This window comes from Oculina patagonica, chromosome 7 (genome assembly GCF_052425735.1).
Source record: "Oculina patagonica isolate OP01 chromosome 7, crgOcupat, whole genome shotgun sequence".
Classification (NCBI taxonomy): Eukaryota; Metazoa; Cnidaria; class Anthozoa; order Scleractinia; family Oculinidae; genus Oculina; species Oculina patagonica.
In genome coordinates, this window is record NC_135764.1 from 22,362,449 (window position 1) to 22,369,495 (window position 7,047).

The following is a 7,047-nucleotide window of genomic DNA, read 5'->3' on the forward strand; positions in this document are numbered from 1 at the left end:
GCTAAGTTTTAAATTCCTTTTGTCAAAATCTAGCTAAATTGTGTCCCCAGGGCCATTTTCTCCTCGTGCAAAGGCCCCCCCGGCTAAAAGGGACTGGTGTCTCTGGAAAGGAGAATGGGATAAATATTTACACTCAATTTCAGGTCATGAAATAACAGCTGTACTTTTATTCAATAACGCGTAAAATTCTGCGCAGTAAAGGAGCGCAATGCAGCCAAGACACCTAGCTTAACCCTGGCAACGGTCCTTTAATATTTTTAAAAGAGAATGTGCACAATCAAGATTAGTCCGCCCTACATGAGGTCAAAGAAATTCAGTGACCATTAGTGAAAAAGGCTAGTAGCTGATCTCCCAGCCAAGACATCTTGCTCCTCCTGGTATGGAGCACTTCGCCAGGAAGAATCTATTCGAGCTGTACAGTCAACTCTCTCTAAGACGGACACCTTCGGGACCGGCCGCAAGTGTCCGCCTTGTAGAGAATCGAGGTAACATGACACCAGTAGTTCTGAGATAATAAAGCTAAACCTTTGCACAATACAACAAACATTTGCAAACTGCAACAACACTTAAATAATAAAAGGAGGGTATTTGCTTGTTAACGCACCAGTTGAGAGCTTCTACAAGCTGTAATACTGTAAGTAGAAAACGACATCTTTAGTGCCCATACACGTAAACAGAGAAGTAATCCGTTAAAGCGTCATCGTTTTTGGTTAGTAAGCTTGTTATACACGTATCCTTAGGGCGCTGACTAACTTTGCTTTTAGTCGAAACGAAGTTTAGAAATATTTTCGCTATAAAACATGATTTAAAAAAAAACACTTTACAAGTGTGCGTTTATGATTTCAAAGTGTCTGTTGTCCGTCTTATAGAGGTGTCCGTCTTATAGGGTGTTTATCGAACATTAAAATTAGCCAACAAACTTGATACCATACTTCCCTATCGTTAAATACACTCGTCCCAAAGCGATTTTCATGTTCAGAAGAAAACACTTTGTCGAGGAATAGATTTTAACATGCAATCAGTTGAAGTCTCAGTTGAAAACATTTGACTTCTTTGAATTCACCGTGAACGTCGACTTACAAGAAGGAGTTGTGACAAAGGAGTCATTTTTCGGAGGATTAGCTACGGGTAGAAAGACTCTCAACAAAATAAACTCATTCCCGTTGTTAACAATCTAGTCAATCAAGAGAATATCACATTTTATCATATTATCTTGAGCCAATAAAATCATGTGTCCTTAGACCACTTGTTCCCATGCCTTAGGTTCCGTTGACTAAGAGGGACAGGTGGCATTGAGGACAAGAATTGTGGGGATAGCTCAAAAGTTCTTGGGGGGTTGCAGATAGCGGACGTACTCCCGGCCTGTCGTTGGCGACAAACTCAGCTGAACTTGAGTGACTTAAACATATCATTTAATCTCATCTTACTTTACAATCCCTAGTTTTGTTCTCCTTTTTCCCACTGGTTTACAGGTCTTTCTTCATTTCTTAACATGTTCTGAGTTTGCCTTTTTCTTCGTTCAGTCAAAAAATTCTAGCGTTACACGAAGTTCTTGCTGAACAAATATTTTACATAATCATTTTATTGAGGGTCTGGATGGCAGTGCTGGAATCTCCGTTATCAGTTAAATTTTCAGCGATTTCTTAGCTATCAGTTTAAATTCTAACCCATGCATTTCCTAGCTATCAGTAAATTTTGCACATCTCAGATCTCATCGTTCAGTTAAAAACTCGTCGTTTCTCAGCTGATAGGTAAAATTTTAAACCACTCTCAGCTATCAGTAAGACTCTATCCAGACCCTCTTTTAACTTGATTTACAATGATAGACCTGATCATATCATAAAATCGATTCTTCTTAATTACAGAAAATGTGCTTAACTTTGATTATATATTTCATGCATAAGTGTAAGTGTGATCTTCAGAGTAAGTTATGAAGCCAGAGTACGGTACTAATACTTAGTCAAGGCTATAGGATTGAAACGCACCCAAAACCAAAACCACAAAATGTGTCATATATTTTTAACAATGCAAAACGAGTCTTCGATTTAACTTAAACCGGTCAAATTACAATCTTGGGGGAGGGGAAGGCGTATATCATTTAGGTTGTGATACCTAAAAACTTCTTAAATAATTGTAGTTGATTACGGAACCTCAACTGAACTAGAGGAACGAGTAGGAAAAACCTTACTCGGAAGATCACAAAATAGCTTCGAATAAGAAATAATTAATGGTAATAAGTTCTAATAGTACTCATGCATTTATAAACATGTGCGCACTTTTAAATGGTTTCACAGTATTATTAATCCCAAATGTTAAGTATATTGTCCTTCCTTTAAACATTCTTACATTTGTGATAGCTTCCAGTCTTTCCATAATCAGTAGTACCGGTCAGTCCAGGCAATTCTATTCGAAAAACTTATGAAATAGCATCAGTTAATCATTATTTTGCAATTTAAACAGAAAAAGCAATATTTGTGCGGTGTCGCTACACAATTGCCATTATTCAATACATTCTGTACTAGCAACTTTATTACAACTGTAAGTGACAACTGGGAACTAAAGTATTTCACACGCTGCTTTTATAACGGCTAGTTTAGAGCTGTCAATCGAATGTCAAACAGGCACCAACTGAAGTTATCAAGGCTTATGCGAGGGCTCGCGCAGAAAGCAACGAGCAAGAGTACGCTTGTTAGCGCCGCCTTTTTTAAGTACCAGTATTACTAGGAATATTTTTTGTGGCCTGTTACACAAACTACCAGTATGCCAAAGATGACAGACAAGATCGGACCAAAACAAGTGGTACCATTTGAATGCGGAGCACCAAAACGTAATGTTAAGACATAGTTTTTAATTCGAGGAAGAAGTTGCCCGGAAATGTTAGAGTTGCGTTAGCGAGTTTCAAACTCTAATATTAAATTCTGAAAGTGCAATGCTGTCAGGGCTGTCCGAACCGTGGTCGGATGGATTAGCTTCTGTAGGTATTCCGTGACGTTCTCCAATATAATACCCGTCTACTATCTTATCTCTTAGTTCCTTGCCCCCGGGTGGAGGATAGGGCCGGAACCCGTCTACTATAGACTGTATCTTTTCATCAAGTTCTTCCTGCTCTAGCTCTTTCGTCTTATCCCCCTTCTTTAGCACCACGATTTCTACAATCATTGGCATTACAGCTACCAAAAACATTGTGGTAATTTTCATTCGATCAGGAACACCTGGCGTTTTCATGATAATCATAAAAACCAAAAAGGAAAGAAACAAGATTATAAAAATGCTTAACACCAGTTTCTCAACGTTTTCTCCGAGAGGCATAATTTCTTGACATGCGTTATCGAAAAGAGATTTAGGAATTGCTTTCTTTTTGTTATATTCAAGGTTAGGTGCGCCGTGTTGATTGTCAATTGTGCCGTCCACCTTTACTCGTTTCTTCAAATGGCTATGCAGCATTGCAGCGAGATCATCATATTTTCTCTTTAAAGAGTTATAACGCCTCGAGCAGTAAAATACACTCAGGACTGCTAATGTCACATGCGGAATATTTTCTGGGCTCAACATTTTTGTCAAAGTTTTGATGAACAAAGAGGCCAACGTGAGAAGAAAGAAGCTCTCTCCTGCAGCACAAGGTAAAATGAAGAGAACCGTCAAATAGGTTATACGAAAACACTTTTCATGTCTGTTTTTAGCATTTCGAATATGCTCTTGAACAAACAGATCAATAATGGTCGACATGGGACACGAATAAAAAACTAAAACAAGAAATAAAACGAGATATTTAACTAGCAACATTAAAAGTACAATTACAAGACCAGCAAAATGTAGCCATGATCTGCACCGTACTTCATCGCTACACATTTTAGACTCATTACAAAATAAATTCCAGCATTTTGTGATGATAAGTCGTTGTATGAGTAAGTGCTGCTTAATCCCTTCTACTGGCTCTGACACATGATGAGTAATTTCCATATTTTTTTACATAGTCACAGACAAAACATGACTTGTCGAAGGACAATCGAGTAACTAATACTCTAGTGAACCCTCGCATACCCCACAACAAACCCCACACTAACATCACTATAAGAGCGTCGGTTGAGGAGTCTATTATGTGTATTTACCTACTAGAAGATGGTTTTCCATGTTCTATAAGAAAATAATGCACGCTTGAGGTCTATAAAAGCTGCTAGTGGATGCCCGAGCCGTCAGGCGAGGGCATTCAGCTGCTTTTCTAGACCTCAAAAGTGCATTATTTTCTTATAGGACATAGGAAAACCATCTTCTAGTGGGTTTAGAATATAGCATTAAAAAGAGCACAGAACTTACAAGACTCGCGGCCGCTCACGGCATTTTACAAACGCACGCAACATTGGTAAAAGTGAAAGTTTAGTTTATTCTTTTCTTTGGCGGCTTCTTTATAAATAAACCAAGATACCATTTCATTCATATTTCCTATTTATATAGTCCTTTCTCCAACTACCAAAAGGTTCTCACAAAGCCGACAAATCTAGTTGAAATATTTACGCATTCAAGTTTGGTTAAGCCTACTTCAATTCATTGAAATGAATAATTTTAATGCGTTCGTTTCGCAGCAAGTTTTTCAAATTCGCCTCTTATTTCGATTTAAAAAGAACAAAAGTGGAGTGTTCTGTCTTCAGATTGTGGCTAAAAAAGGTTTCTTACCTCAAAGCGTTTCTAGAGTCCGGCTTGTTTTGCTAAATAATTTCCAATCAATTTCGGGCAGTTCACGGCAAAATAGTGGCGTATACAACTCCAAAGAAAAACAACAAATTTCAACGATTCTTTCTTCATCTGTCGCTTCCTTTGGCACTGTCTTACTTCCATTTAAGCAGGTAAAACGTTTCTGATAAAAACTCGCTGCTTTAAAGCATCATTTAAACAACAAAACAAGAGAAAACAAGAGAATAGAGGCGAAGTCGACGAAGTCGTTCAGCGAAATTCGACAAACAAATTCGCACATCCGGGGTACCGGGCTTCTATAGTTTTCAGCTATGTTCTATTAAAAATAATGCCCGCTAGAATTCCATCGCGCGTATACAGCGGCTATATTCTAAATCCAGTTAGCATAACCACACTGACCTACTATTGGTAATCGCGCGATCTGATTGGCTACACAGGTGCCTACTATCGATCCGTAGAAGGCTCTCGGAGCGCGCGCGTAGTCTTCGCTGAATTTTATCAATCAAAACCTTCAATAAATCAATTCTAGCGATATTCTGAGTTTAATAGATCGGTTAGTGGGTTATGCTAACACAATTAGACGGCTCGCTCTCGGTTTCTACCGGCTTTTGATAGTTGGCTCGGGGCTTCGCCCCTCGCCAACTATCAGCCGGTAGAAACCTCGAGCTTGCCGTCTAATTGTTAAATATTGGGGGAACTGCAAGAAATAGATGTAAAATAAACCTAACAACAGACTTGCAACTACAATAGAACCCATAAAGGAAAAAAATAAAAGATTACTCTCAGCGCTAGCTATCTTAGAAAACACTTTGATATTTGATATCGAACCTCGAATGCTTACATGGCTGGGCCCATCAAGGACAATCAAACTTGTATTTTGATTGCTATTAACATGTGTAGGAGAAAAAAGGCAAAATACTGCGGGAGAGAAAAGCATGAACACAACCCAAATGAAAAAAATGAAACCCGATAAGGGACGAACTGTCCATTCTACGGTTTTGCTTGGTTGTGTGGTGTGTGGTGTGATTAGTTTGGTAATGGTATAATATGGTGTCGTTTGATGATGGCATGATTTACGTGTCGCGTCGAGCGGTTTGTGGTAAGTTAGACACACATATAAGCTCTGTCCTTTCTCTTTGTAGCACAGTACTGCTCCAGACTGCCATGCTAGTTCGGGATGGTATTGGACTTCGAGTTCTGCCATCAAAGCTTCTGCAATCATGTCATTTATGGAATAAAGTTGCGCTGTAGCTGTATTAAATATGTCCTTCGAAAGTGTGCATACAACTCTACCTTTCATCTGTCCCTGGAATGATTTATTGAGCCGGGCAAATATGGTTCTATCATGAGTAAGCCGAGTGTTGAGTGTCAACCACATCCAAGCGTCCGCAGGTTCAGATAAGCGGTACGAATCTGTTTCATTTAGACATTCCGAGCTGACATGTTTTGACAGCGTCAGGTCAAGCGACACAATCCTGTACTTGTCGAAACTTGCCTTCGTTGCGGCTCTTGCGGAGTCTGTAGACTCAAACCTCCTAGGAATTATACATTCCCATTTGCATCGTGCAGTGTGTTCACCAAAAGGGGGCAAATCTATGTCCTTAAGCAATTCAGGTTGGGAAAGAACTCCTGTCAAAGCCTTGCACATGAAATAAAACACAAAGAGGAAACGAAACATTGTGCAGCGATCGTAGCTTGACATTAATTTTTCGGAGTTACTAGGTTAGTAAGCTAGTAATGTGGTAGCTATGAATTTTTAATCGAGCAATGTTTTCTGTTTTCTTTTTCGAGAACTTTTGAATTGTTTTATTTTCTACACATATTTCCCGGAAATTTTGAGCACCTGCAAGCATGAAGTTCTTAACTTCTAGTAATTGTAAAAGCGGACAGCTAGGGAAACTCAACTAGATAATACAGCCTATTTCTTTTAATTACTGGGAGATAAACGATAAGGCATATTGTGTTCTGGCTACTAGATGAATACGGAAATGCTGGTTCAAGCATAGTTGATAGAGGAAAATTCATGTTTGGAAAACTCGAAAAACTTTACAAGGGTCTCCCATCATGCGCTATCAGATCTATTGTTTTATCATGATGTCTTGGGTCAAGGCTAAAAACTGATTAAAAAAAACAAATAACAGTAAAAGTTATCACCATCCTTAGCTGGTGTATTGGCACCTAAAATTAAAAAAAAAATGGTATGAAAATAAAAACTTTTAATTTTCTTACAACTGATCTGTGACCCGTAACAGCGAGTGCGTAAATTCCTCATAAAAACACTTGATACACCTTCATGAAGTACTGATAAAGCATTTTTGTTCCACTTCGTGGCTTGACATTCTCGGAGTAGCAACTGAG